This window comes from Odocoileus virginianus, chromosome 1, assembly GCF_023699985.2.
Source record: "Odocoileus virginianus isolate 20LAN1187 ecotype Illinois chromosome 1, Ovbor_1.2, whole genome shotgun sequence".
Classification (NCBI taxonomy): Eukaryota; Metazoa; Chordata; class Mammalia; order Artiodactyla; family Cervidae; genus Odocoileus; species Odocoileus virginianus.
Window position 1 is genome coordinate 39,667,416 of NC_069674.1, and position 6,304 is coordinate 39,673,719.

The 6,304-nt window shown below is 44.7% G+C and overlaps 1 pseudogene; it reads right to left on the minus strand.

Moving 5' to 3' along the window:
- Positions 1-3,930: 3,930 nt before the first annotated feature.
- On the minus strand, positions 3,931-5,919 carry LOC139034866 (heterogeneous nuclear ribonucleoprotein K pseudogene; annotated as a pseudogene).
- Positions 5,920-6,304: the final 385 nt, after the last annotated feature.

Below are 6,304 nucleotides of genomic sequence, written 5' to 3' on the forward strand. Positions count from 1 at the left end.
TGTCCAGGAGTCTCCAGCAGAGGTGTCGGTCGGTGGTGGCCTGCTGCAGGGTTGGGGGCCCTGGAGTGTACCAGTACACGCATGGTTTTGAAGGAGGTCACCATTATCTTCATTGCCTCCACCATAGTTTGGCCCCAGGTAAATAGTGGAAAAAGTGGCTGACTTTATTTTTCTGGGCTCCAAAATCACTGCAGATGGTGATTGCAGCCATGAAATTAAGACACTTACTCCTTGGAAGGAAAGTTATGACCAACCTAGACAGCATATTAAAAAGCAGAGACGTAACTTTGCCAACAAAGGTCCATCTAGTCAAGGCTATGGTTTTGCCAGTGGTCATGTATGGATGTGAGAGTTGGACTATAAAGAAAGCTGAGCGCTGAAGAATTGATGCTTTTGAACTGTGGTGTTGGAGATGACTCTTGAGAGTCCCTTGGGCTGCAAGGAGATCCAACCAGTCCATCCTAAATGAGACCAGTCCTGGGTGTTCATTGGTAGGACTGACGTTGAAGCTGAAACTCCAATACTTTGGCCACCTGATGCGAAGAGCTGACTCATTGGAAAAGACCCTGATGCTGGGCAAGATTGAGGGCAGGAGGAGAAGGGGATGCCAGAGGATGAGATGGTTGGATGGCATCGCTGACTCAATGGACGTGGGTTTGGGTAAACTCTGGCAGTTGGTGATTGACAGAAGCCCGGCGTGCTGCAGTTTATGGGGTCGCAAAGAGTAGGACACAACTGAGCGACTAAACTAACTACTACTGACTAAACTAACTACTACTACTAAATAGCAGGGAGGGAACACAGCTCCACCCATCGACAGAAAATTGTATTAAAGATTTACTGAGAATGGCCCCGCCCATCAGAACAAGACCCAATTTCCCCCTCAGTCAGTCTCTCCCATCAGGAAGCTTCCATAAGCCTCTTATTCTTCTCCATCAGAGGGCAGACAGACTGAAAACTACAATCACAGAAAATTAACCAATCTAAATCACATGGATCACAGCCTTGTCTAACTCAATGAAACTATGAGTCATGCCCTTTTGGGGTACCCAAGACGGACAGGTCATGGTAGAGAGTTCTGACAAAATGTGGTCCACTGGAGAAGGGAATGGCAAACCACTTCAGTATTCTTGCCTTGAGAACCCCATGAACAGTAGGAAAAGGCAAAAAGATAGGACACTGAAAGATGAACTCCCCAGGTCGGTAGGTGACCAATATGCTACTGGAGACCAGTGGAGAAATAACTTCAGAAAGAATGAAGAGATGGAGCCAAAGAAAAAACAATACCCAGTAGTGGATGTGACTGGTGATGGAAGCAAGGTCTGATGCTGGAAAAGAACCATATTGCATAGGAACCTGGAATGTTAGGTCCATGAATCAAGGCAAATTGGAAGTGGTCAAACAGGAGATGGCAAGAGTGAACATTGACATTTTCATTTCAGTTCAGTTCAGTCGCTCAGTCGTGTCCGACTCTTTGTGACCCCATGAATTGCAGCACACCAGGCCTCCCTGTCCATCACCAACTCTCGGAGTTTACTCAAACTCATGTCCATCGAGTTGGTGATGCCATCCAGCCATCTCATCCTCTGTCGTCCCCTTCTCCTCCTGCCCCCAATCCCTCCCAGCATCAGGGTCTTTTCCAATGAGTCAGCTCTTCGCATCAGGTGGCCAAAGTATTGGAGTTTCAGCTTCATCATCAGTCCTTCCAATAAACACCCAGAACTGATCTCCTTTAGGATGGACTGGTTGGACCTCCTTGCAGCCCAAGGGACTCTCAAGAGTCTTCTCCAACACCACAGTTCAAAAGCATCAATTTTTCGGCGCTCAGCTTTCTTCACAGTCCAACTCTCACATCCATACATGACCACTGGCAAAATCATAGCCTCAACTAGACGGAGCTTTGTTGACAAAGTAATGTCTCTGCTTTTTAATATGCTATCTAGGTTGGTCATAACTTTCCTTCCAAAGAGTGTCTTTTAATTTCATGGCTGCAATCACCATCCACAGTGATTCTGGAGCCCAAAAAAATAAAGTCTGACACTGTTTCTACTGTCTCCCCATCTATTTCCCATGAGGTGATGGGACCAGATGGGAATCAGCAAACTAAAATGGACTGGAATGGGTGAATTTAACTCAGATGATCATTATATCTACTACTGTGGGCAAGAATTCCTTTGAAGAAATGGAGTAGCCATCATAGTCAACAAGAGTCTGAAATGCAGTACTTAGATGCAATCTCAAAAGTGAGAGAATGATCTCTGTTCGTTTCCAAGGCAAACCATTCAATATCATGGTAATCCAAGTCTATGCCCTGACCAGTAATGCTGAAGAAGCTGAAGTTGAATGGTTCTATGAAGACCTACAAGACCTTTTAGAACTAACACTCAAAAAAGATGCCCTTTTCATTATAGGGGACTGGAGTGCAAAAGTAGGAAGTCAAGAGATACCTGGCTGCTGCTGCTAAGTCACTTCAGTTGTGTCCGACTCTGTGCGACCCCATAGACGGCAGCCCATCAGGCTCCCCCATCCCTGGGATTCTCCAAGCAAGAATACTGGAGTGGGTTGCCATTTCCTTCTCCAATGCATGCATGCATGCTAAGTTGCTTCAGTCGTGTCCGACTCTGTGCGACCCCATAGACGGCAGCCCACCAGGCTCCTCCATTCCTGGAATTCTCCAAGCAAGAATACTGGAGTGGGTTGCCATTTCCTTCTCCAATGCATGCATGCATGCTAAGTTGCTTCAGTCGTGTCCGACTCTGTGCGACCCCATAGACGGCAGCCCACCAGGCTCCTCCATCCCTGGAATTCTCCAAGCAAGAATACTGGAGTGGGTTGCCATTTCCTTCTCCAATGCATGCATGCATGCTAAGTTGCTTCAGTCGTGTCCGACTCTGTGCGACCCCATAGACAGCAGCCCACCAGGCTCCTCTGTCCACAGGATTCTCTAGGCAAGAATACTGGAGTGGGTTGCCATTTCCTTCTCCAAGAGTAACAGGCAAATTTGGCCTTGGGGTACAGAATGAAGCAGGGCAAAGGCTAATAAGGCTTTGCCAAGAGAACGCACCGCTCATAGCAAACACCCTCTTCCAACAACACAAGAGAAGACTCTACACAGGGACATCACCAGATGGTGAATACCAAAATCAGGTTGATTATATTCTTTCAGTCAAAGGTGGAAAAGCACTATACAGTTAGCAAAAACAAGACCGGGAGCTGAGTGTGGCTCAGATCATGAAATCCTTATTGCCAAATTCAGACTTAAATTGAAGAAAGTAGGGAAAACCACTAAACCATACAGGTATGACCTAAATCAAATCCCTTACAGTTATACAGTGGAAGTGAGAAATAGATTTAAGGGACTATATCTGATAGACAGAGTGCCTGATGAACTATGGACAGAGGTTCCTGACATTGTACAGGAAACAGGGATCAAGACCATCCCAAGAAAAAGAAATGCAAAAAAGCAAAATGGCAGTCTGAGGAGGCCTTACAAATAGCTGAGAAAAGAAGAGAAGCAAAAAGCAAAGGAGAAAAGGAAAGAAATACCCATTTGAATGCAGAGTTCCAAAGACTAACAAGGAGAGAGAAGAAAGCCTTCCTCTGTGATCAATGCAAAGAAATAGAGGAAAACAATAGAATTGGAAAGACTAGATATCTCTTCAAGAAAATTAGAGTTACCAAGGGAACATTTCATGCAAAGATGGGCTCAATAAAGGACAGAAACTGTATGAACCTAACAGAAGCAGAAGATTTTAAGAAGAGGTGGCAAGAATATACAGAACTATCCAAAAAAGATCTTCACGACCCAGATAATCATGATGGTGTGATCACTCACCTAGAGCCAGACATCCTGGAATGTGAAGTCACGTTGGCCTTAGGAAGCATCATTATGAACAAAGCTAGTGGAGTGATGGAAGTTCAGTTGAGCTATTTCTTTTTTTTTTTTTTTTTTTTTTTTAGGTTCACTAAATTTATTTTAAAAATCATAAAACGTTTCTTACAAAAGAGCATTACATTCTGCACACTGCTCTGAATAGATGCCAGGGACATATGGACTACTGTTACTTTTCCTCCCTGTCCCACCACCCCAAATGTTACAGTGACCACAAAGCAAAGTGTTCACAATAATTACATGGGGGGACTTCTTTAAACCACCAACAATGAACAAAAATTAAAATTCACTCACTCTGCTGCTGTTTCAAAATTTCAATGTTAGTTTTTGCACACCCTCCCCCACCCCCCACCCTGTTTGTAAGGAACTAAAACATTACATCTGGTGAACAGCAAAGATTTCACTACACCTCAAATGCAGAACACCTATGAAGCAGAGGAATGTTGGCTTTTTAAACAGAAGCAGATAAAAAAAAAAAAGATGCAGGACTCCTTCAGTTCTTCACTAGTCTTAGAAAAACTTTCCAGAATACTGCTTCACACTGTTCTGCAGCAAATACTGTGCATTCTGTATCTGGTCCTGTGTTCCTGTAATGGTAATGATCCGATCTTCGGATCCTTCTAAAGGCTCATCAATTTTGATCGAAGCTCCTGACTCATGACGGATTTGTTTAATCTGCTGACCACCTTTGCCAATAATAGATCCAGCCAAATCTTTGGGAATAGTTACTTGTGTAGTAATAGTAGGTCCACCAAGATCACCATATGAGCCACGACCCCCTGCATAGGAATAATCATATCCAGAGCCACCCTGTGGTTCATAAGCCATCTGCCACTCTGATGGGCTCCATGTATCTATTGCAGAGTCCCAGGTTTCATCAGCACTGAAACCAACCATGCCATCATAACGGTCTCCAGGTCTTCCTCTTCTGTCATAGGCCATTAGATCTCCTCCTCTAGGTGGTGGTGGTGGTGGAAGAGGAAGATTCCGAGCTCTACTACCACCCCGGCCACCTCGCCTGGGAGGGGGTGGAGGAGGTCCTCGACGAGGGCTCATATCATCATAATCTCTTCTGGAGGGAGGCATGGGACGCCCACCCCAACCAGGTGGCATTCTGTCAAAACCACCTCTTCCCTGCATGGGAAATCCCACAGGACGTCCACGGCGGTCATCAAACATCATTGTAAAACCACCATAGTCATAGGTCTCATCATAAAAATTGGGATCGTAAGGCTGAGCACGTCCTTTGATGGGAGACTCTGATATAAGATCAAGGATGATCTTTATGCACTCTACAACCCTATCAGGTTTTCCTCCGATAAGAACGACTCTGTCAGTAGATTGAGGACAACATTCCTGGAAAAGCTTGATTGTTGTCTGAGTGTTCTCTCGAAGTTCTTTGATTTTAGCACCTTTGACTCCAATAATTCCTCCTGCCAGACTCTGATGAATCAACAGTCTCAACTCGCAGTCAAAGTCGCTTCCTTTATAGTGTTGGTAATTTAAGCATTCCACAGCATCAGATTCGAGTGGGAGCTGGCTGGTTGCAGTGGGTGATGGCAACTGCAGGCCCTCTTCCAAGGTAGGGATGATTTTCTTCAGAATTTCTCCAATCGTTTCAATATCAGCACTGATACTCAATATGCGCTCGGGGCCACTGCTGTCTGGGACTGAAACACTGGCATTGTAGTCTGTACGGAGAGCCTTAATATTCTTGCCTCCTTTTCCAATCACTGCTCCAGCATTCTTGCTCTGAAGCAGAATGCATAATTCAACCATCTCATCAGTGTTTCTAGATCTTTTAAAAGCTTGTTCCTCTTCCATATCTTCAGCAGGGCGTTTACCAAATTCTCCATTGGTTTCGGTGTTGGGAAAGGTTTCCTCTGGCTGTTCAGTTTCCATTTTCTTGTATTCAAGGGACACACCAATCCGTTATTAAATATATCCTTCCAGGGCAGAACTGAAGTGTTCTGGGCGGGACCAACTCACACCCTAGTGCTGTAGTAGCCTCTCCTCAGCCCGATCCGACAGGAAATCCAGTTGAGCTATTTCAAATCCTGAAAGATGATGCTGTTAAAGTGCTACACTCAATATGCCAGCAAATTTGGAACATGCAGCAGCGGCCACAGGACTGGAAAAGGTCAGTTTTCATTCCAATCCCAAGGATAGGCAATGCCAAAGAATGCTCAAACTATCACACAATTGTACTCATCTCACATGCTAGTAAAGTAATGCTCAAAATTCTCCAAGCCAGGCTTCAACAATACATGAACCATGAAATTCCAGATGTTCAAGCTGGATTTAGAAAAGGCAGAGGAACCAGAGATCAAATTGCCAACATCCGTTGGATCATCGAAAAAACAAGAGAGTTCCAGAAAAACATCTATTTCTGCTTTATTGACTGTGCCAAAG